Source organism: Nuphar pumila, chromosome 3 (assembly GCF_984573655.1).
Source record: "Nuphar pumila chromosome 3, dmNupPumi1.hap1.1, whole genome shotgun sequence".
NCBI classification, from domain to species: domain Eukaryota; kingdom Viridiplantae; phylum Streptophyta; class Magnoliopsida; order Nymphaeales; family Nymphaeaceae; genus Nuphar; species Nuphar pumila.
In genome coordinates, this window is record NC_143251.1 from 140543375 (window position 1) to 140567948 (window position 24574).

The following is a 24574-nucleotide window of genomic DNA, read 5'->3' on the forward strand; positions in this document are numbered from 1 at the left end:
GTCAATCTCAGGGAACAGGAATACTTCGTATTCAAACACACAAACTAATCTATGATTTATTGCCATAAAAAGAAAATGTGAAAAAGCTAATTAACTAATTGCATCAGTTCGGCCCTACGTAAAGGGCCTAAATGAATATTAAAATGGTTTAATTACAAACCCCAAAATTAAATGGAAATTAAACTTCCTAATCTAAAAGAAAAACAAATGTCTTCTGTGCTCGCGTCTTTGTGTCTCATCTCGTAGGCATGCTACTAGGTCTTGCTCCACTCCACGCTTCCCTGCAAGGCACAAACAACACACAACAACAAAAGACAAATAGCACTATACTGTAGAAAAGAAAATGAAATGAGTGCTAAAGCAGGATAAAACTAAACAAAGTAAAATATGCTAAATAAGAATAAAATCTAAATTGTGAAATTGAAAATGCAATGCAATGAATGCGTAAATAACAAAACAAAGTGCGGAATAAAATGCGGAATGCAAATTCATGAAATAAAAAGAAAACCCAAAACTAAAATGCAAGATGCGTGAAAAAGGAAAATTAGGAACATGTAAAATATACGAAGTGTAAATGCACAGGAAATGAATGTAAATGCAATGAAACAAAATGCAATGCTAAAATGTACATGATCACAAAATAAATTACAAATTCAAAAGAAAACGAAGAAATGCAGCAGATGCAGTAATGGAATTCGATGCACAAATGAGGGAATGTGATGAAGAATGAAGATGCTAGTTCATGCAAGATGATCAAAACACACAGATGATTCATTGAAAAACAAATTGCAGAAGATGCAGATTGATCTTGTGCAGAGTTTGCACAGATCGATGCATCAAAGCAACCATGTAGATGGAAGTAAATGCAATGGAGATTGATGCAATAAACAGATAAACAAAAAATGATACGGATGATGAAATCGAAACATGATGCAAAAGATGAACAAAAATGCAGAAATAACAACAGATGCAAAATGCAATGAAACAAGAATGATTCAGAAAAATAAATGCTAAGACCAAAAACAAATGATGTAATGAAATGCAATGAAGCTAATGAACGAAATGTAGGAAAGATGCAGTGATGATGATGCAAAAAAACAAATGCGGGTTTATGATGAGAGGCAGGGGATACAGAATGAACACGCAGGTCGAACAAAGTGCAAAGCACATGTGAACTGGAAATGAGATGCGCAGTTGATGCTGGGACAAATGCATGGACGTTGCAGAGTGAAGTGCGATGCTAATGAGGTGCCGAAGAATGAATGAAATGAAACAGATAAAAAAAAACAATGATGCACAGGAAGCAGAATGTGAAATCGATGTAGTGAAATAAATGAAAAAAAATTGCTGAAACAAAATGAATTAGAAATCGCAGAAATGAGAAGGGAGGAGAGGAGAAGAGAAGCGAAGATGAGGAAGAAGACTTACCACGAATCAGATTGGGTTGAGAAAAGAAGCTAGCCTCTCCTTTGTCGTCAGCATTCTCGTTGAGAAAATCCACCGTTGAAAGAGAGGTTGAGAGAAAGAGGAGGGAGAAAGAGAAAGGGCAAGGAGAACCGGTGGGAGACAGGGGTTGAGAGAAAAGAGGAGAATACGTTCTTCAAAGGAGGACCCTTCCCTCCTTGGTTACGGGAATTTTAAAAGGAGAAGGGGCTAGGTTATTTTTTTATTGTTTTATTTTACAACAACTCTACTTATTTCTAAGAATTTTTAAAAGAGGGATTGTGCTAAAACGTTTTCTCTAAAGTGCATTTCTACAATGTTTAGTCGAACTAACCTAATTAAGGGATTTATGAATGCTTTTCTTTATTTTTCGAACTTAACCTTATTAAAATCTAAACTACTAAAAGGAATACAAGTGACTAACTTCTAAAAAAATTATTAACTCGCAAAAATAAAACTTGTAATTCATGCTTTTTTCAATATTTATCTTTTTTGCATATTTTCTTGAAACTAACGATAAACTTGGGATTTTAATGTAATTTCCTATTCGATCATGCATAATTTAATATTAATTAAATGCTAAAATATATGCATGATCATATATCCCATCTCTCCTTAATTATAGCACTTGACATTCTTCTCATCACAACAACCTTTATGCCTGAAGCTGCAAGTCCTATAATTATTGTTGTTCTTGGAAGGTGGTCCTTGGTACCAGGGTTTCTTTCCTTCTTGTTGTTCAGGCTTCTTTTCCTACTGCTTATTATTGTTTCTCTCACTGCTTTCTTCTTGTGCCTTCAAAAATTTGTCATTGTTTTTCCTCTTCTTGAAGAAACCACAGGACGACGAACTAGATTGTCCCTGTTGTACTTGCTTTGGATTCTCCTTTGTCTTTGGCTTTTCTGTCCAGACATCCCAAAACTCGTAACGAGATACCATCTCCACCAATCGGGAGAATTTATGAATTTGCAGCGGTCCCACCATCCTCAAATCTTGGGCTTTAGTCCACGCTCATAGAGCTTGCATTTTTGCTTCTCAGTAGATACTAAAGCCTTAGCGAATATGGATAATGAATTGAATTTGGTGGTGTAGGCTGCCATATTCATACTGTAACGCCCCAAAAATACCAACTTGAAAATCCTTGGATTTTAGAATTCTTTTTTGAAATATTGCGCAAAGCAAAAAAATCGAAAGCAAAAAACTAGTTGAAAATCTTTGAGCGGGTTACAGGCCAAGAAGTTTAGCAATGCAAAATTACAAAATGAACATTTCATTACAAAATGAGATAAAGAGATATACAATTTCTTTTTACAAAAATGTCTCTAAAAAATGGGACATTCCCCCAAAAAGACTACCAGACTCACAAAAGCTTTAGAAGTGTGGGATCCAATGCTTGCAACACATCGGGCCCCATTGCACCACTTATCAATCACCTGCACCTTATAAAATGGGGTTAATACTCTTGCCAGTTGGTGAGATAGAATCCATAACTTGCCATTTTATGAAAAACATAAACAAAGCTAGCATGAATTATAATTATCAATATCATTCTTTTGCAGTAATTAACAATAAGCAAGTACAACTATGAGTAAGTAAAGAGACAATAAATGGGATACATGTTCATTTAATAACATGATTAACACTGAGCAGTAAGCAACTAGCATGCTTTCAAATTCATAAGCAAGTGCAACTAATCAATTAAGCAACGAACTAAAACCATAATCACGTAACCAAGAGTAATTGAACAATTAAGCATCATGCAATTAAACTCACTACTAGGCAGTGAACTATGTAGAAATCAATCAACAACTAGGTCAACAATTAGTAAGTTAGTTTAATTGTTGTATTTATTACTCCTTCGGGTACACGAAGGAACCTCGCATTCTGTAAAAAATACCGTCGGCATATGTTATTTTATTTTATGTGATAACCGGGGTACCTACAGACCGAGTCAACCTCATGCGGCCCATGGTCGAGAGGAAACCTTGCATAGGTAACATATTGTAATCCACACTACTGCAGTAGCTGAGGTACCTCAATAGGTAACCTCGACCTCCCTAACTCTGAGTGACTGGAGGTCAAAGAACGCCTTTGTTCCTTAAATGTGTCGTAAAATCGACCGGTCACTCAGGGTTGTACCATCTACCCTCTCCAGGGTGAACCATTTTGTGAATGGGCAACCAGGCGATTTATCTTATTAGGACTTTAGTTAGTAAACATTCCCTCCTTTCGAGGTACTTAGGCACATTTGCCTTGTGTTTTCCGTAGAGCAACACAAACACCATAACGAGGTCAAGCCCGCCCATTCACGTGCTCATGAGAAGCACTTCGTCGGTGAAGGCGACATCAACATATTCTTTTTAGGGATGTATGCCGTTCTTGAATCAAGTGAGCTCAACTCATGAAATAGGTCCATCGCCCACACAAACTCACCATGGAGTTTTCAATATGTTACAAGTTTCAAAAGGACAAACTCGAGTCAACGACGCTATCTCATATTTAATTCCTTTTGGGAAAATAAATATTTGAGACTCTTATGGTCAGAAAAGACCTCAAACACATCTCTGTACAAGTAGTGCCACCACGACTTCAATGCGAACACCACTGTTGCTAACTCCAGGTCATGACTTGGATAGTTCTGCTTGTGAACTTTCAACTGCCTTGATGCGTACATGATAACTCTGCCATGCTGCATTAGCATACAACCCGAACCTATTTCTGAGGCGTCTGTGTACACCACAAAACCACATCTACCAGAATGTAACGCTAAGACAGAAGATGTCATTAGCTTTGTCTTCAGAATTTGAAAACTCTCTTCGCATGAGTCAGTCCACTCAAACTTGACTCCTTTATGCAAAAGCTTCGTCATTGGTAGTGCGATTCTAGAGAAATCCTGAATGAAATGTCTATAATACCCAGCTAATCCAAGAAAACTTTGGATCTTTGAGACATTCTGAGGCTGTTTTCAATCTAATACGACTTTGACTTTTGCTGGATCAATTGACACTCCATCACTGGATATCACGTGACCCAAAAACATGACTCGCTTAAGCCAAAACTCGCATTTGGCGAACTTGGCGAACAATCTGTGCTCATGAAGTACTCTCAAGATGATACACAAATGCTATTGATGCTGCTTAAAACTCTTTGAGTAGATCAAGATATCATCGATGAATACAATCATAAAGGTATCCACGATTGAATGAAAGATTCGATTAATCAAATCCATAAACATTGCTGGTGCATTAGTGAGCCCAAACGACATCACTATAAACTTATACAATCCGTATCTAATTCGAAATGTAGTCTTCAAGATGTCTTCCTCCTTGATTCAGAGTTGATGATAACCCGATCTGAGGTCGATCTTCAAGAATATCTTCGCCTTCTGCAACTGATTTAAGAGATCTTCTATTCTCGGTAACGGATATTTGTTCTTGATCATTGCTTGGTTGAGCATCTTGTAGTCGATGCACAACCTCATAGATCCATCCTTCTTCTTTATAAACAATACAGGTGCACCCCATGGAGATGCACTGGGTCTGATGAAACCTTGCTCTATGAACTCTTGTAATTGTCGCTTCAGTTCTTTGAGTTATGCTGGAGCTATACGATACAATGCCTTGGAAATCAGAGTGGTTCTAGGCAACAACTCGATACAAAACTTGATTTCTCACTTGGGAGGTAATTCGGGTAGTTCATCAGGAAACACATATGAAAACTCTTGAACCACATCTAGGTTGTCAATTGAGACAACTGCAGGTTCAACTGGGGCGATACTAACTAGGAATGCAATACCCCCATTTCGCAAATACTTATGAGCCTTAAAAGATGAAATCAAATGATTGTTCCACATAGATCGAGAGAGTCTAATCTCCACAATAAGATGATTGGGCTGAGTTATGACAACTTTGCCTTCTCTACACAGGACTTGAGCATGATACTCAAATAACCAATCCATGCCTAGAATGACATCAAACTCAGTCATGTCTAATAGGATTATGTCAGCTAGCAAGTTTTGACCTATCACTGACACTTCGATGTTCAGAATATAAGCAACACACAGAGAAAGATCACCGGTCAGAGTATGGACCTCTAATGGGTAAGTTGCAACCTAAGATTTTGTGGTTCATGCTACATCTTACATGTGTCTAGTGGGCAATATTTTAACCCCCAAGGGTCACCTAGGAGTTTTTGAACAAATCCCAAGGTACACACCCTAAGCGTTGTCCTAGACCATGTCTTACCTAACAAAATTCCTGATCATGCTTTGTATTGTTACCTTATGCACAATATTTTTTCAACTTTTATTTATTAAAGTTAGTGCCTTATACAATTCTCAATATATGTTCATTAACTACTTTTAACACGTATTCACATGCCATATATTTAAGGATAACAATCCACCACAGAGTCAACTCATTAAATCATGACACTTATAATATCCCTTTCACGGTACAAGCGTAACATTCTCAGGACAGATATTATCCAAAAACTCTGAAACTCTACACTCATATCTCAAATTCATACATCAATCATTTACATGCAGTAATGTCATTATTATCTCCACACAAGATATATTCATAATTTAAATAATATCATAAATCAAGAAATATGTAACATGTATCATCATATTTAAGTATCATACTGAACATCAAGGTTATGGATTTTAAAGCATGCTAAATAGTTGTTCTATTCAAAACAAAATAAAATTAGCATACTTAAAATACATGAAATCACATTGAAAGATGCCTAAACCAACTAGCATGTATTTTATTTAACTAAGAAGAAATTTGCAAATGTTCATTTATCTGAAACGCTTAAATTACAATTCTAAGGAATAACCTTAGTCTTATTGCAAGTTTTGATCTTTACCGGCGATGGCGTCCCTCGCTGCGGCTGTGCCTCCCTCTCTTCTCCTTCCCTTCTTTTTAATCTCTCTCTCAGGGTGTCTCCTCTGTCGAAAATGATAGGGGACACATGGCTTTTATAGACACGAGTGAGGATAGGCGTTAACTCTCTCACCCCATCTTTTCATTAACGAGGGAGTACATTTACCTCATTCGTCTCCCCCACTTTCCATTCATGGGTGAGGGACAAGAGTAACGCCCCTCCTCCTCCTGTAACTGCCCCAACTGGGCGACGTAACCCACAGAATTTTTTAGAAGTCTGTGGTGGTAGCTGAGGGACTGAGCCGTTTTATAAATACTCTGTTAGGGTTTTCTTACTTAGGTGACTTTTGCAAGTTTAGGTGTTCTATGCGGCTTTAGGTTTTTTGTGCCATCATCTATCTTTGTAATACTTTTTTTTTCCAGTGAAAATCTTTGCTCCTCCGCTGCCCATGTGTCATTGTGCATGCTTGTTTTCTTTGTCTCATGCATATTCTGTTGCGTACTAACATATTAGAGCATTGAGAATGTGCCATCAAGAAACAAGTCTTTTGCATAATCACAAATATCATGTACAAACATGGAGCAAAAAAGTTGAAGAGATGAGTTATGTGAGTAGATGATGCCATTTGGTGGCCTTCTTTGCATGTTTATGCTGTAACTTAGTTTATGTCCATGCATGCGATCTATGAATATCACAGTCAAGAGATAACTGTCAGGATATTTGGTTTGTTTAGTAGATAAAAATATTGGTTTTGGAGTTTGTTTCTTATCAAACATATGTGGTTCATACAGTTGATGATTCAAGTAAAAAGAAAGTTTCCTTCTCTTTTCTAATCTGATGTTTGCTTTTGATAAAGGCGTTTCAGTTTTCCTTTTACATTATATCGTGTTTAATTTGTTTGTATGTAGTCACGGGTGTAACCGGGTCAGTGGGGTTGGCTTCAAGCCAGACTTTGTCATGGCTGTTTTTGAATCGGACATAGAAAAAGACCCAAACCCAACCTGATTTTATTTGGGTCCTAGTCCGAGTCTGGTCTGACTGAAATTATGGATTCATATGGGTTAAACAACCTTCCAGTATAAACTGGGTTGGTCAAGTATAAACAGGTCCTTTCTTAAGCAGACCCATTTTTATATCAAGTATAAAAATTATACCCAAAGAGACCCATTTTGATTAGTGTCTGCCTTGCCTTTTGGAGCTCCAATCAAAACCGGATTGAACTTTGGTCCATATACTTGAGTTGGATTTAGGCAGGGCAAGAACCATTTTTTGGGAACCGGGAACTAATTTGGTAATCCATTCTAAGAATGCTGCATTAGCCACTGGAATCTGACATGGACCTACCCAATCCTGTTTGATTTTCTACTCTGATTCTGACCCAAATGAGCTCCAGATTCACTTATTTGAGACCGATTAGACTACAACAAGACTCGGTCTACTAACAGGAACACTCGGGACTCAGCAATCAAATCTGCATGTTGTGTAGGTGTGATCATCGCAAAATTTTTCCTCTCTTGTGGTTTTTCTCTCTCTTCCACCTCTTTTCTTTTCTAACCTCTATTTCCTCCTTTTTTGAAGGGAGAAGATAAAAGACAGAAAAGAAGAGAGAAGATAAAAGAAAGAAAAGAAAAGAGGAACTCTTTTGCGGGGTCTCACTTGACCTTGATTTGAAAGAAAATAACTCACCTCCATTTTGAAATATTTGCGGAAAAAATTGGGAGACGGGATTCGCTCGTCGGTACGAGGTTCGACCGTTACTGGCGCCTTTACCAGGGGTAATCGAACCATGGATCAAATTTATGCCTTTTTGCTTTGCCTAAGAGATTATCTAAGATTTTATTCTAAGTCTAAATGCACAAAGAATCATGCTTGTGCAATGTAAGGATGTATGCTCGTTTTGAAAAAAATGATTCTGAAATCTCCAAGTGTTTCTGAGATAATAGAGTGAAAAAATGGTTTCTAACTTAGAACTTAAGATAGATTTTTCTAAGTCTTTGAAACAATCAGGGTTTTGGAAAAATAAGTCTGGATTTTGAAAAGAATGATTTTGAAGCCGAGATAAAAAGGAGAAGAAGGGAAAGTTTCAAAGTCATAAATGGACTTTGAATTAGAATTTTGAACTTGGATGAATGTTTGAAATGATAATGAATTCTAGTTTTGAAGTTCGAAATTAGAATAAGATTTGAGAAATAGAATTGAGAAACAGAATGGGTTTTTGGAATTTTGGGAATCAAGATGAATTTGGATTTTGAAATCTGGAATGAAATGGAATTGGATTTGAAAGGTTGGAATTGGGAATATAATTTGATTTAAAATCTGGAATTCAAGATGGAATTTGAATCCAAAGTCTGGATTCTAAATAGAGTTGAAATCCAAGATGAAATTGAATTCTGGATTTAGAATCCTAAATGGGGATTGGATCTGAGATCTGAGATCCAATGATGGAATTTGGATCTGAAGTCTAAGATCCAAGATTAAGTTGATTTCTGGAATCCTAAATGGAATTGGATCTGAAGTCTGAGATCTAAGATGAAATTGGATTCTGGATCCTAAAATGGATTTTGGATCTGAGGTCTGAGATCCAAGATGAGATTGGATTCTGGATCTAGAATCCTAAATGGGAATTTGGATCTGAAGTCTGAAATCCAAGATGTAATTTGGATCTTAACTTTGAATTTGGATTTTGAAATTCCAAATGGGACTTTTGAAGATGGGTCTGGGTTTTTGAAAACCCAGGTTGAATTTAAAATTTAAGAAGAGTCAAGTTTTGAGATTTAGAATCAATCTCAAACTTTGATTTTGAATTTGAAGATAAGAAGATGAACTTGGTTTTGAATTTGAAGATGAATCAGAAACTTCAAAGTTAAATTGAACTTTGAAATTGAATTTTGAATTGAGTTGGAATTTTGAAGTTTGAATATAAGATGATTTCGAAATTTTAAAGTCAAATTGGACTTTGAAATTGAATTTTTGAATCTTGAAATGAGATAAACTTGAATTTGAATCTATAAATAAGATTTGATCTGATTAATGAAGAAAAAAGAATCACTTGGGATTTTGAAAACAGAATTTTGAAAATATGATACAATTCTATCATAAATGATGAATGAATTTAAAGAATTTTGAAATTGGATTTGAAAATCATATTTCATTCTTTAAATGAATGTAAATAAGATTGATGATATAATACACTCCTGACTATGGTCATTGAATGCATTATATAATAATCATATCTAAATTCAAATGGAGAATAAAATACATTTTGGTGCTTTTATAGAGTTTTAAAATGAAATTAATTCTCAATATATCCTGACTATGGCCATTGATATATGTATTGAATCAATTTTAGATTAAACTCTGATAAAAGAGGAAAATATTTAAAGAAAATTTGATGAATTTTGAAAATGATCCAGTGTGGATCCAGTGTTATTTTATAAAAGATAGAAATCCTAAGTTTTGTTTACATCCTGACTATGGCCATTGATGTAAATCATCAACTTAGGATTAATTACCTTTTACGAAATGGTGCACGTGCCATTCGTGTTCCCATTTGTGAATTTTTTGGAATAAAGAGAAAAATGATATGAAAACAAGCAATTCTAGAGAAATGTATATACTCATACATTCTAATATAGTATAGGAGATATAGATTTCTCATCAGAATCCATCACATTATGACTTTGAAAATGTCAAAAAGCTCTATTCTTAGAAAAGAAGTCTGAACCTTCTGTGATTCCTGCAAAAGCAGAGTTAGCACAAAGATGCATCTAGCCAAAGATATCATATTGTATGATGAGACACATATAATTGATTAGAAAACATTTACACCACCTCTAAATGCCACACGTAGGTTGTTGAGAGTATATATATATATACATATATATAGGTATATATATATGTATACACACACACACACACACACACACACACACACACATATATATATATATATATATATATATATATATATGAGAATGCCCAGATTATGCATGAAATGACATGTTTATGCTATTAAAAACTACTTATGACAATGCTTTTAAGATAAAGAGCAAGAATCTACAATGTATGAATGTGACTAATATGTATACCAATGAGAGGGCTAAGTACACATGCGCCAAAAACTATGAAAAACATCGTGGGATGTACAAGGGTATGAGTGACAATGGTGCATCAGTGAATGTGGATGTTGCAGGAAACCTGGAGGTGTTGGCGAGGTAAGTGCTGCTGTGCAGGGTTTTTTACTGTTGTGTGGCACAACAGTGGCATAAAGAGTGGAGTTTGTATGGCAGAACATGTAGTGAAGGCAACTGTTGGAGTGAAACATGGATGGTGTTGTGGGTATAGGTGAAAAGGGTACAACAAGTTGGAGGTTGGGTTGTTACACAGAGCTGTGAGGATGTGGCAGCTGTGATATGGTGAGAGAATATGAGCTAATGATGACAGCCATGGGTGAGTGTGACTAAAAATGTTTAGTGAGATGGTAGTGTGAGGCTGGAGGGCATATACTGGGAGTTGGCTGTTGTAGCCAGCGCATCAGGATGTTATGGTATAGCCTTGATTCCTTGATGATAACATGGGTACCCTATAGTCAACATATTGGAATGCTTCTTAAGAATCATAGCCACGCAGAGGCTTTGGACCTGTACTATCAAACTTCGTTAGACCTGGCTGAAATGGGGGTCTGGGTATCATTATGAGTATGCAGAAAAACGACTAAATGGGGATCAGAAATACCCTACAGATAGTGGCAACCTAAGGATGCAGAGGGGTTTAATGATAAAACATTCTTTAATAGCAAATGATGGACTGAACTAATAGCAAGCCACAAAATTCCCCAAAATCATCGGAATCACAAAGGACTCCCCTGCCCCAATTTCAGATCAGTAGTTGAGGATGCTATCATGGGCGACTGAGAGGCATAAACTAAAAGAGAGTTTACAATGGAACATAGCATTGCTTAAAAGATCATAACAGGATATTAATGTAGTAAAATGAAAATATTGTTACATTCATTTAATTGATTTGACCAAATCAGTGAAGGGGATACCAAAAATGATGATGATGAACAACACCAATCAAAAGGGATTTAAACAGTAAATCGAAGATTCAAGAGAAAGAAAAATAAAATAAAAATGAATGGCAACGTGAGGCTAATGGCAGCCTTGCTTCCATAACTACAGGAGATGATGCAAAGGGGATGACAGGGATGAAAAACATAACATCGAAAGTATAGAAATTAGAAGAAGAAAAAAATAAAACAAGTAAATGAATAACTAAACCAGGAATATTGATCGCAGCATTAGATTCAAGCATTGAACTGCCAAAGAAGAAAACATGTTGTACAAGAAACAAAGATACAGGAAACAAATTGTAATATGCAACAGAGAGAAAAAAAACTTACAGACAAATGGGGTTAAAATACGAGACATCTGAGCTTTTGAAAATTGTCTCTCATTAACCAATAAAATCCATGAAGCCCTCATGATGTCAATCTTTGGACACGAATTACAATATGAGTATGGCAGATCAGGCGTGATTGAATCTGAGCACCCACAAACAAGCTTTCACTTATTATGACCCATGAAATATGTAGGTAATCACAACCTGCTCATGACAACTCTTAAGTGTTATAGCCAATATGCAAATGACCGGCACCAAACAAACTTAACAAATGTTGTAAAGATAATGTGCAGGGTTTTACACTTGACACGAGATGAAGCGGGAACAGTATGCGATATAAGATAACTTGAAAGGAATGTTGACGGCTACAAACCACAATACTCGAGACAACAAATATTAATCAAAATCACAGCAGATCCAAAGCAACGATAGGCGTGAATGGGCGAATGACCAAGATACATAATAAAATTCTGTTGGATCAAAAATTTTGCAGAACCATGGCAAACCCGAATATGATTTTAGCTACTTAACCTCTTTTCAGGAAGTGGATCAACCAAATCATAGCAGGTCGGTTTCTGCTGGATCCACCCAGAAGCAACACAACAGATCACCTAAAATGAAATCTTAAATGGACTAACATCGAAGGTGAATCTACAGGGTAAATATATATGATGCAGAGAATTCTAGTTAGGAAACGCACAAATGATTCATAATGAGATGCGATGTGGGTGATATTTAAAAAGAGCAGAAACAATAAGGACACATTAGAACTTCAAGAACAACATATCTTTAATGAGATGCTGAAGATATATAAAAAAAAATGGAAACTCAGACCCAATAGGCCATCACGACCAACAGAAGACAGTGAAAGGGAACTTAATGATTCCAGCTGGTTTATCCAAAATGAGATTAAAGGCCAGATGCAAGCAAGAAATCATTAATAAGACAAAAGAAGGAACAGAAATCAGAAATACAAATAAATCGTAGATGGAAATGCGTTGAAGATGAAATAGTGGAATACAAAAGAAAAAAAAATGAAATAGGTTGGAATAGTGTATTCCTCTACTGGGGAAGCAGGTGGATCGATCCTGCCATATGCAGGTTGGTCACACCTGCGGTGCCCCTTTGATGGAACCAAAACAGGGTTAAAACACGGGACAAAGTAAAACCCGATCTGATTGCTAGATCAGATCGGATGTTATTGGTAGGCCATCTCCGAATTCATGTAGTTGATGTAGGAGGATGAAGGATGTATGCGAAGATTACAGGGGAAACATGCAGAATGGATGGCATACAACATTGGTAATAAATCTGGGAATGGGTAAAATGAAGCAATAAACAAGAATAAAAATAAAATAAATCACATAAGCATAACAAAAGAAATGAACATTCATTAGAATCATAAGATCAGAGGAATTACCAAGAAAATGACGAGAAGTATAGAGGAAATGTTGGAATCATAGATTCCATTATTGTTGCAACGGGTAAATCGATTCTGCTATATGCAGATCGATCTTGCCCTTGATGCCTTAAAAGAAAGGGAAAAGAAACAAAGAAAGAATAAAATCTTGAAGCAGAACAACTATATGAAAATATTTGCAGAAGGTTGAAGAGGGAAGAAGAGGGAGGCCGTTACTTACCTGTGGCTTTCTGAACCACGATCGACCTTTGGTCACTCCAAGGGGAAGCACCGTGAATATGGAAAATAAAAAAAAGGGTAGGAGAAGAAATTGAGGGGAAGAAGGAAGGCAATGGGAAGGCGAATGGCGGATGAAGTGATTAATGGATGGAAAATGGATCGAGAGGGGTGGAATCGATCGAGTGGGATGGAATGGATTGATTTTTTTTTGCTTCCTCTGTGTGTGCCCTTTTTAAAGAGGAAGAGGAGAGTTCGAGAGAAAAATTGTTGGAGATGGAGGGCCATCGAGCGGGAGAGGAGGCGATAGAGGGTGCCCGGGAGGATGGCCGTTCCAAATTTCTTTAAATTCCAAAGAAGGGGCTCTTTTCAGGATTTTTCTAAAAGGTGGTTATAAAAAGTGTTTTTCAAAAGGGGTTTTTAGAAAAAGGGGTATTTTCAAAAAGGAGGTTCTCAAAACTGTTTTTTTCTTTCTTCTCTATATTTTTATTTTTTTGTTCTTTTCAAAATTATTATTATTTTTTTTTGTATTTTTTGAAAACAAAACTCTAAAAACTAAGGAATTTAAACTACTTTTACAAAATTTCAAAATATTTACAAAAGAAGAGTTTTTTGAAAAGTCAGGGTTATTTTGGGGAAATTTCTTCAGAAGAATGGGTTTGGATCCAGGTTTTGAGAAAATGTTTGAGTTTTGAAACTTGAATCGAGAAATACAACGCGATGGACCCAAACGGATGGACTGTCCGAGCCATTTAAAAACTACTTTTGGTATTTTTTGTAATTTTAATTTAAAAGTCAGACAACGAGACTCAGATTTGGATCTTGACAATGGATCCGGATCCGAAATCAAGTCAGATGTATAAAATGAATTTAATTTCAGTAAAACTTGAGAAATGAACTGAAATTTAGATTTAAAAGTGACTCAATTGCTCAGAAAATGAAATCAGGGGCAAAAAGGGAATATTTAAAAGATTTTGAAAAATTTGGGGTGTTCACAGTAGGTCAAAACAAGACTCGACCAACTGCACTGAGCCTTAAAGCTTGAGCAAGTCAAAAAAGTCAAAGCCCATTTTGAAAACATATATCTTGAAAGAAGAAAAAAGGAAATGGTGCCCACGAGGGCTCTGCACATCCTGTAGGGGCGACTTGTAAACATCACCAGGCTGAATGGACATTATGAGTTTGAAACCCATGGGAAGTGTCCCTTGCTGCAAGCTTGAAGCTGAGTGTACTCTCTGGTAGGGATGTAACCCGACACCCGAAATGGATCTGAATCCGATAAGTTGGGTTTGGAGCAAAATCTGGATTCAAACCCGAACCCAAATCCGACTAAAAACCTGAACCAATTAAGTGTAAATACCAAGTTTTAAGCTAGTCAGGATCCAGGTATGGTTTTATCTGTTTTCATCCAAATCTGGATTTTAATCTGATTAGGTCAAACCCGATTAAGTCAGACTCGGTAATGCCTAGATCCGATCCGATCCGAGTCCAACCCGTCCCTACTCCCCGGTAGACACAGGAACCTCAAGGACTTTTACTAACCGAATGCCTGCCAGTGTGGGGTTGGCAACAGAGGGTGTTTTGCATTGGCTTAGCTGAAAAAATAAAAAAATAAGGACAAAAATAAAGCAAATGACATATAGTTTGAGTGGGATTCCTTTCATGGAGCATGGCCTTGTGTCTCTTTCATCTTGGTCTCCACTATGCCAAAGCATTTTCTAGAAATAAGTATATGAGAGCAAAAGGCTATGCTGGTCCTGAACCGAGCCTTCAGAATGGATCATGTGCAGTGCGAAGCTTTACTGAGTGAATGCGTTGGCATTTATGCCCGTGACAATGCCAAAACGTTAGCATTTTGCTTTTATATAGTGCTCAGTGCTCACTGTTCGCATTTATTTTGGGGTTAAAACCGACCCCTTCCAATTATGGTTGTTTGTTTAATCTTCCTTGTTCTTTGATTTTAGTAACCACTCTTCACAAGAAGCAGTAGCAACAGAAGGCACTTCACAAGAAGAAGAAGAGGTGGTATGTCTTTGCTTGTTTTGTGTTAACCATGTTTATTGTATGGTTCTTAATGAAGAGGTGATGTGTAGTTTATGTTATGTTAACTACATTTACTCCTTGGTCCTTAATGACAATATTAATTATGCTCTTCTTTTGTGTTTGCTTTTTCTTCATCCTTTTCATGTTTTAACAATCAGAAACAGTATATGAGATAGTATCTCTTTGGTTTGTGTTATGTTTACTTCAAATTCAGACCGACACCTTGTTTTTTTTACATAGCCAAGCTGGTTCACCTTCCTTTTGTTGTTGTGTGGTTAAACCTTCTTGTTTTTCAGTAACCATACTTCAATAAAAGAAGAAGAGGTGGTACATGTTAGCTTGTGTTAAGAAGCTATGCATTTGTTCATGCAGATATGTGTCTCATGGAATACCTAGCGAGTTTTGGAGGACTCTTTACGTTCTCCTCATTGATGGTAACCATGTTTTACTCGCCAAGCTATGTGGAGATGAAATTTAGGGTACCTGATGCACCTAATAAGCTTTTCTTGACCGCGGTTTCCTTCATATACTCCTCATTTATCATGGCAACTGCCTATGGCTTGTTGCAACTGTTCCTCCTGCTCAAAGAGTGCTTTTTCTACAAGGGTGAAGTTGATGTGCCTGCTCCTGCTCACAATAATGGTGATCAAAGTGGTCTAGGGGAGCAAACGGTGGCTAGGGGCAGGATCAATGGTCAAGATCAGTTCCATGTCCCTTGTGTGTGTCCCCTGTTCTTCTTCTGCTTTTGTGTTTGTCTAGTTTGCTGTCATGGTTTGGTCATCTATGTTTGAATGTGTGGCACACAGGTTTATATGCTCTTTAGTGTCATGTTCTATTGTTTGGTTATATGAGTCCCATGTAATAAGGATACTTGGTATGTGGTGTATGTGACAATATTGCCCTACAAATAAAGCATTTCATTTCATATTTGAAAGAAACTAACTACATGGTGTGCATCCTTCTAGACTAAGAACTATTTACAGTAAGAATCTGCCTTTTCAAAAGACTCCAGCCAACATTGAGAAACTTTAAGATCCTGGTTTTTTGTGCAAGATACCTTGCTTATTCAAGGTTGAATCTAGTGGTAGTAGGAGTTACTAGTTTGCACAAGCAATTGTATAACCAATTTGTTGGTTATGTATGATCCTTACACATAGTTCCTAAGTGAGACATGAGATGGGGATTGAATATAACTGATGATCAAGAGAAGATTTAGTCACTGACCGTGTACCTTGGCAAAATACTCGGTCCAATCACTGGATAACACGCCATGCCGAGCGCCCAATGACTAGACGCCCCCTCCCAATTATGACTAGATGTGTGCCAGGTACTCGATCTGATCACTGGATCTCCTCTTCTGATGAGCGGTTATACAAGATCAGGTGCAATCACATTGTACAACTTTAGTGTGCTGCTGCACCTGTTCCGCCCTCCATCTTCTATCGGCCCACAGCTGACATGCTGTATCCCATAGATGGAGGGCGGTCAGGTGCAATGACACACTCAAAGTGTGCAATGTGAGTGCACCTGATCTGTTCTTGCGGTTATACACATGATCCGATATGTGCCCTTGATGACTTTTATCACAATCGCGAATGGATGTGAGTCTAGAAGCAGTTACAAGCTGCCACACACAAATTGAGATTAAGTGTAATGTGATTGCACACTTTAAGTGTGTTGCTGAACAACACACTTTGAGTGTGAAATCACGTTGCACATCCTCCCTCTACACAGGAGAGAGAGAGAGAAAGAACATTCACCATTCAACATTACCAAAATACATCCAACAAAATATTGGATGAGAGAGGAACGTAAGAGTAACACAATCTAGATGGTGACCGTGCATAGTTCAGAGTACAAGCAGATCCAACCCCCCTGTCTCTACTATGTAATTTAAGAGCTAGATACACATCAGACATAACCCGCTGGCGAAGCCTTCCAAAATTGAATTTGATGCCCCTAAAAAAGATGTCGTTTCTTTTAGTCCAGATCACCCACCATGCTGAAACCAACCATACCCGCAACAATAATCTCCATTTTTTTTGTGTCGTAAAATCATGGGACCAAACAAGAGGTCTCGAATAACAGAACTCGAACGAGTTTGAACAGACGGTGCACCCCAAGTTTGAAAAGATAGGTCTAGAACGACCGGGCAAAACCAAAATAGGTGAGTCGTGTCCTCTACTGCCTTCTCGCAAAGAACACACATGATGGGAAATTGAAGCACCCGTTTCCTGACATTAATCTGGGTTTAAACACGATCCAGAGCCACTAGCCACGCCAAAGCTTTTGTCTTTGAAGCGGGCCCCTTACCCCATATACAATCAGTGGGAAACCAGTCCATCCCAGATGACAACAAGGAATGATAAACTTGCTTAATGGAGAACCTATCTTCGCTCGTCATGGCCCAGTGAAGCCACGAGCGGCAATGGCCAGGCCAAAGATCCCTACCACTGAAGGAGCGAAGTGTCTTCTGCCACTCCAACCAGAGGGACGGATGGCACACTGAACTGGGCGTCGAAAGAAGGGAGTTGCTGTGAGCAGCCTGACCATCCAAATGCGCGTTACTTGAACATAGGTTGTTAATTTAAAGCTCAACCAAACCTAGCCCACCAAAATTTAATTGTGCAAATTGGGAGCTCAACCCTCCACTCTTTTCATATTGACTGAGCCTAAACGAGACCCACCTAGCCGCCAAGCCAAACACAAAGGAAATAGCCAGCCAAGCAAGCAAAAATTGGTTGAACCTGTTTATAGTGGTGACCCCTTCCACACTACATTTACTTTAATCTCTACTATACCCAAGATCAGCTGCAACTATGTGCGATTTCACATCCATCAGTTAAAGCAAAACAAATGAAAGAAACCGACCGTATTAAAATAGTAATATGTGCATCATATATGGGTTAGTGCTCCAAGACCCCACCCCCACAATTGCTTCATAGTTGAAACCTACCTTTTGGTTTTATTGATGCTGTGCTTAACCCTTCTTGAACTTTGAGCGTCCCCCATACATCATCACGAGAAGAAGAAAGCAGCAGCAGGTATGTATTAGCATCTTAGTTTTTTTTTATTTATTGTGAAGAAACCACCACAATGGTTTGAGCTTTGAACATCCTAAAACGGGCCGAGATTGCATACTTTTAGTGTACTGCTGCACCTGGTCACCCACAGCGCACTATAAGTGTACAATCACATTGCACCTGATCTCAATTCGGCCGAGAGGTGTCACAGTGACTGCAGACCTGGCCGGTGTCCGCAGTGTAAAACTCCTGGAGTACTCAGCCCCTCCCCACTAGGGATAGTATTAGCATCTTAGTTATCTACATGGTGTGGTCTTGATATGTGTATGCATTTGTTCCTGCAGTTATAGTTTCTTAACCATGATGGAGACAGCAAAGTCTGTTGGAGGCATCATGCTCTCAACATGGATCTTAGCCTTTCTTACCAATGGCTAAGAAATTCGGTGTTCCTGCCCCACTAGGGCTACAAGAAGCATCAGTTTTCTTCTACTTTGCAATTGGGGTGTCAGGTTTCTGCATTGGGCTCCTCCTGCTGCTCATTCTCACAGAATGTTGCATTCGGCGGGTGGTTCGCGGCGCGGCTAATATAGTTCCATGAGTTCATTGAAATCGTGGTTTTGCTTATGATACAGCGGTTAAGTTTACACTGCGCTCATGGTTTGATTGAATGCATTTGGTTGTGCTGAGACATGGTCAGTATGTTTGTTTAGTGCCTTTGCTTTCTATCTTTCTTGGTGTTGTGAAGATCTTGTTTGGCTGCTTAGACTTTGTGATGTGGTGTGGTGTGTCACAAAAAATTAAACTGCTGGGCGTGGCTTGTCATCTGACATGGGTCAACCACGGTTCAAAACCTGTGTGTACTCTTGTGTGGGCAAGGGGGACGGACTGAGTTCAGTTCCCCTCATCCCCTATGTCATCCCCATCTTAAATCTTATGATGCAAGTTGTTTTGATCAAATCAGTCCCTATAGATGGATTCAACATTGTTGATTTAATAAGAATTGACCATTGGATTGTATTTTTCTATGAGAAAATACTAGTTTTTAAATTACAAAATTTTGTGTTTTGTCAACCATTGATTTTTGAATCGCCAAAAAAAGTCCTGCACCCAAGTCGGATTTTGGTGATTTAAATGTTGATCTTCGCTGAATAAATTATATGTAGATCACATTTATGGAGTTCAATTTGATTAAAACAGCTTGCATTAATGAAATCCCAATGAGGGGTATGAAGATAAGGATGAGAAAAGGGGAGGAGTTGAACTGATTTGGGATTTCATGGGTTTTACCAGCTGCCGAAGGCTTGCCAATGAGCGGCATTCCCTTGGTCCAACTCCCCCCTTTAAAAAAAAAAGAACAAATGATTCCTATTATTCTCTCCCTGTGTGCCAAATTTGAGGCGAATTTCTCTTTTCTCAGCTCTCAAAATGCGGATCAATTTGGTGACCTTTATTTCCCTCAAACATGGTCAATTTTGGAAACTTAAATTTTCTGAGTTTGAATCTAGTAGAACTAGGCTGACTAGTAGACTCTTGACATAGCCTAAAGTGTTGAACCTCGGTGTGCAAGGTCTGAATGTGACTTGAAACTGGGCTTGAGCATGAAATCACTGCAAATGGAGTGTACGGAAACCAGTCGTCCAACTCTTGCCAGACGAATCCGTGTGACTTAAACTAAACCTGAAGCCCATAGCAATTGTTTATTCAAAACACAGGACCAATGTTGTGAAAAACATTGAGGCGAAGCGAGGGTGAAGCGTAAGCCTCAAGGCGTAAAGCCTCAAGGCGTAAAGCTTAAGCCTCAATTTTTTTTTTTGAAAACTTAAAAAAAACTATCAAAACTATCTAAAATTATAAATAAATAAAAAAAGCCTTGTTATTCTTCTTATTATTAATATTATTCTTATTATTATTACTAATATCACACCTTAGGCTGGCGCCTTAAGACACGCCTTTTGCTCATTAAGGCGCGCTTTTAACAATACTGCATAAGACTACTAAGTGGTAACATTATGTAAAGAGTATGACGACTTGAGCAAATGTTTCTTAACATATTCATTGAGTCATTGCTGAGGATATATATCCCTAGGGGTGGCAATCGTGTCGGGTTGGCGGGTCAGCATACCTCAACCCGAACCCGACCCGTTTATTAAACAGGTCGGCTGTGGCAAACATGAACCTGACCCGTTTAATAAACGGGTAACCCGACACGACCCGCCAACCCATTTAATAAATGGGTTGGGTCCGGTAAACGGGTTCTCAGGTTGGCGAGTCGGGTTGACGGGTCGGGTTGGCGGGTCAGGTTGGCGGGTCGGGTTGGCGGGTCGGGTTGGCGGGTCGACCCACCCACCTAACCCGTTTATTAAACGGGTCAGCCGGGTTGGCGGGTTGGCATACCCCCAACCCAAACCCGACCCGTTTAATAAACAGGTTACGCGGGTCGACCCGTTTATTAAACGGGTTGGCTTAAGCCCAACCCGAACCCGCCTAAGAGGCGGGTTGGCGGGTAGTGTCAGGTTTTGCCACCCCTATATATCCCATAATGTGAAACAAGCAACCGGGACAAATATAGAAGTTTCAAGTAGTGGTGCTCTTAGGGTTGAAATCGATGCCCTAACTAAGAATTGAAAACATGAAAAAAATCCCAAGCATGGTCTTAATATTTTTGGTGGACAAGGTTGGCCACCTAAATTTGAATTAGGTGTCACATGTGATAAAAGAAGAAGCAATTATATTTATATCGTTTTGTGATATGATGCCATCTTGATGCACTCAAAAGTCTAAAACCAAGGGCTTGGTTAACTAATATGTTGGGAAGATTTTAGCATTTTATTGTCATTTGGTAATTGATATATTTCTTCTAGTTAGTCAAACTAAGACATGCATACGCAAACGTTTATCTGGATTTAAACATTGTTTTTTTTTGAGAGAGAGGGCCACCAAGGTTGTACCCATCTGGTAGGGATGACTTGTGAATGTCACCAAGTTGATTGGTTGACCAATGGGGGCTTCGCTTGTCTGGCAGGAGCAGTTAGTGCAGGTCACCTTGTGTTGGGATGTTGCACGTTCGAATCCCACTGGTATAGGTTTGTATAAGTGGTAGGGGTCTGCCTAACCCTGACTTTCTCTATAAAAAAAACAGTTGATGGGGTTGATGAAATGCACATGTTCAAAGCTCGCAGAAAGTGTTTCTTGTCGCAAAGTCAAAACCTGGGGTACTCTTCGGTAGCGAAGGGGAACCACAAAGGTTTTACGGCATAGTAAGCAAGCAAGAGTTAGGGAGCAAAGCGACGGACCAACAAAAGAAAGCAAGCAAGGTAATTGTTGTTTTCTTTCTTTTAATCTTTTCTTGTCTAATTTTTTCATTTCTCGGAAGGAGTAAAGCAATCAATAAAAAAAAGTAACAATTGAGGGAGCAAAGCGACCGATAGAATGAGCGAGCAAAGCGAGCTAGCGGCGAAAATTAAACTCAATAGGAAGATGAGAGAGAAAGGCTTGATTAACAAATAGTGACATTGAAACTTCATTAAACATTAATTTCTCTTCATTTTGCATGGCAACAATTAATTATTAACATGTCTTCAATCATGCACTATATATAATAATGACATTCAACTCCAAATTAAATAGCCGGATCGACCTAGATTATGCAATTCTCTACTTGAATATGACAAGTGGGTGTGCTCCAAGTCCAGGGTGAGTTCCTTGCTTCTCTAGCCATAGCTTAGTAGCACTGCCATACTTAGCCCCAATAACACCGGCAGATGGTTCGGTCGGTGAACAGGCCCCACTGACTTGACTGCTTGCATGTGCTCAGCCACATCGAACCGACCTGCACAAGGAACACATCAATGTTTGACTTCTCAACTGCCATTTGACTCGAGAGCGTTGACTTGACAATGATCGAATGTGTGACCGCCACTAATAGTGGAACACGTGTTCGTGGCTCCAACAGAATGTGGGGCCCACTGACACATGTTCTCACACTATTGGTGATCAAGAACTCGATCCTGTTCGATCACCTGATGGTCCTGATCTCCTTTGACTTCGCCAAGTTAGGCAAAACCTTGGCCTGCATAAGAAGGTGCTTGACGTTCTGACCCAAGACCACTCTATGGGCCTCATTACACTCCGTAGTAGGGGTGTAGACGGACCGAATACAGTGGTATATCCGGTCTGAATCTGACACTGTTTCCAGGTTCGAATATTTAAAGACTTGAGTGTGCATTCAGATCGGATCCAGATTTGCTAAAATTGATTATTAGTGGATTCAGATCAAAATCCAATCTGGTTGCATTTTCTTACGAGCTTGTTACTAAAATATTTTAACCAGATCTAGCATTACCACATATATTGGATCTAGATTTTATCTTAACTAAACGGATATGATTTTCATTTACTGTTTTCATTTTGGCTTTCAATTCAGATTTGGCAAGAGTAGTAATCACTCTTCAAAAATAATGAATGGGTAGAACTAATGAGGAGGAATCTCTCTTAAAAAAATTTCAATTTTTTTGTAGATCAAATGTTAGGGATGTGATCTATATGGTTTGTTTAGTAGGAAACTTGTTTTGACTTACGTGATTATGACAAGTGATTAGGTTTTTAAAGGGGTTCAAAAATCAACCGTCCATAATGTGCCAAAATTCACAACTCAAAAGTTCACATTTTTACATCATATCGCATGATCTAAAGCTTGATTCTTAGTAAGAGAACCATGTTAAACACATCTTTGTAGTTAGGTTGAGTCGATACAACTTGCAACTATGATTTCTAGCTTGTTAGTTCCTTATCTTGATTAGTAGCAAATACTCTCTCTCTCTTTATATATATATATATATATATATATAGAGAGAGAGAGAGAGAGAGGACCCTCCAACCAATGGAAGATTCAAAATCTAGTACCCGTCTTCAATATTTGAGCGTTTCATCGATCAGATCTTATATATTTGTTTTTTATAATTTATTTAGTAAGAAATATGCTTTACATGAAGACTTTATGATATCTAGACATGTTTTTTGAAACGTAAAAAATAAACGGCTCACAATGCATTTGAAACTTTATAATACAAAGTATTGTAGGCCATTGATTTTTAGTGCTTTAAAAAATGCATCTAAATAACGAAAATTCATAATATAAAATGAGACACTTATTAAATAATGATAAAAATACAATAAGTAAAATCTGATCGATGAAAAAATTGATGATTAGAAAAAGAACGCCGTCGATCATTATCGGTTGTAGATTTTGAACCTTCCTTTGGTTAGATGGTCCCCCTTCCTTGTATACACACACTGAATGATCCTTAATAAGTGATGGAATGGGTTATATAGTTAATTTACCTCTCCATCTGCCATAGCTACATCCATCACGGATGGTATACCATATATCTCTGATGGTAGCCCGGTTGTAAAATTCAAAGTGATCCAGTATCCGATCCACACAATGGAGCACCATGGCTGTTTCCTCCAAGCAGGGTCCGCTGCAAAATGCATCCGTTGAATCCTCTGGTATGCTCAGGTCCCCGTTTACTGTTAATCGGTACTCGTGTGCACATCGCCGGTAAACCTGATTGTGATACCCATCAAAATTAAGTGTTAAGTGATACCAGTTGTCACGGGCATAGCGAACTAGGGGTGTCAACGGGCCTGGTTTACCAGGACCCGACCCAAACTAAACCCTATAGGTCCTGGTATGGTGATAAATAAGAAGACCCGGTTAGGAAACAGGTCTGGACTTGAAGGTCCGATTAATAGATGGACCCAGGTATAGTTTGTGAAATTTTATACCAGACCCGGACATGACCCGACCCGAGTTCCGATTAAGACCTGCAATTTTCAATGTAAAAATCATAAAAAATATGGTTTTATCGGGTATGGTCCGGGTTTAGTTCATATAGCTTTTATGGGTTCTAGGTATGATTTTTCTTATAGTAGACCCAATTAAACCTGAGTCCGGACCTGATACCATACTTGAAAATCTGGTCTAAGTCTGGTTTCACCTGGGTCCAAACCAAACTCAATCCATTGGCACCCCTATAGCAACCCCCTGAGCAGTCCCCCTAAGAACCTCTGTCCACCTAGGAGAAGACCTTTCATTAAGCTCAGCTTGCTTGGTAGGAGCTGTTAGTGCATGTCACCA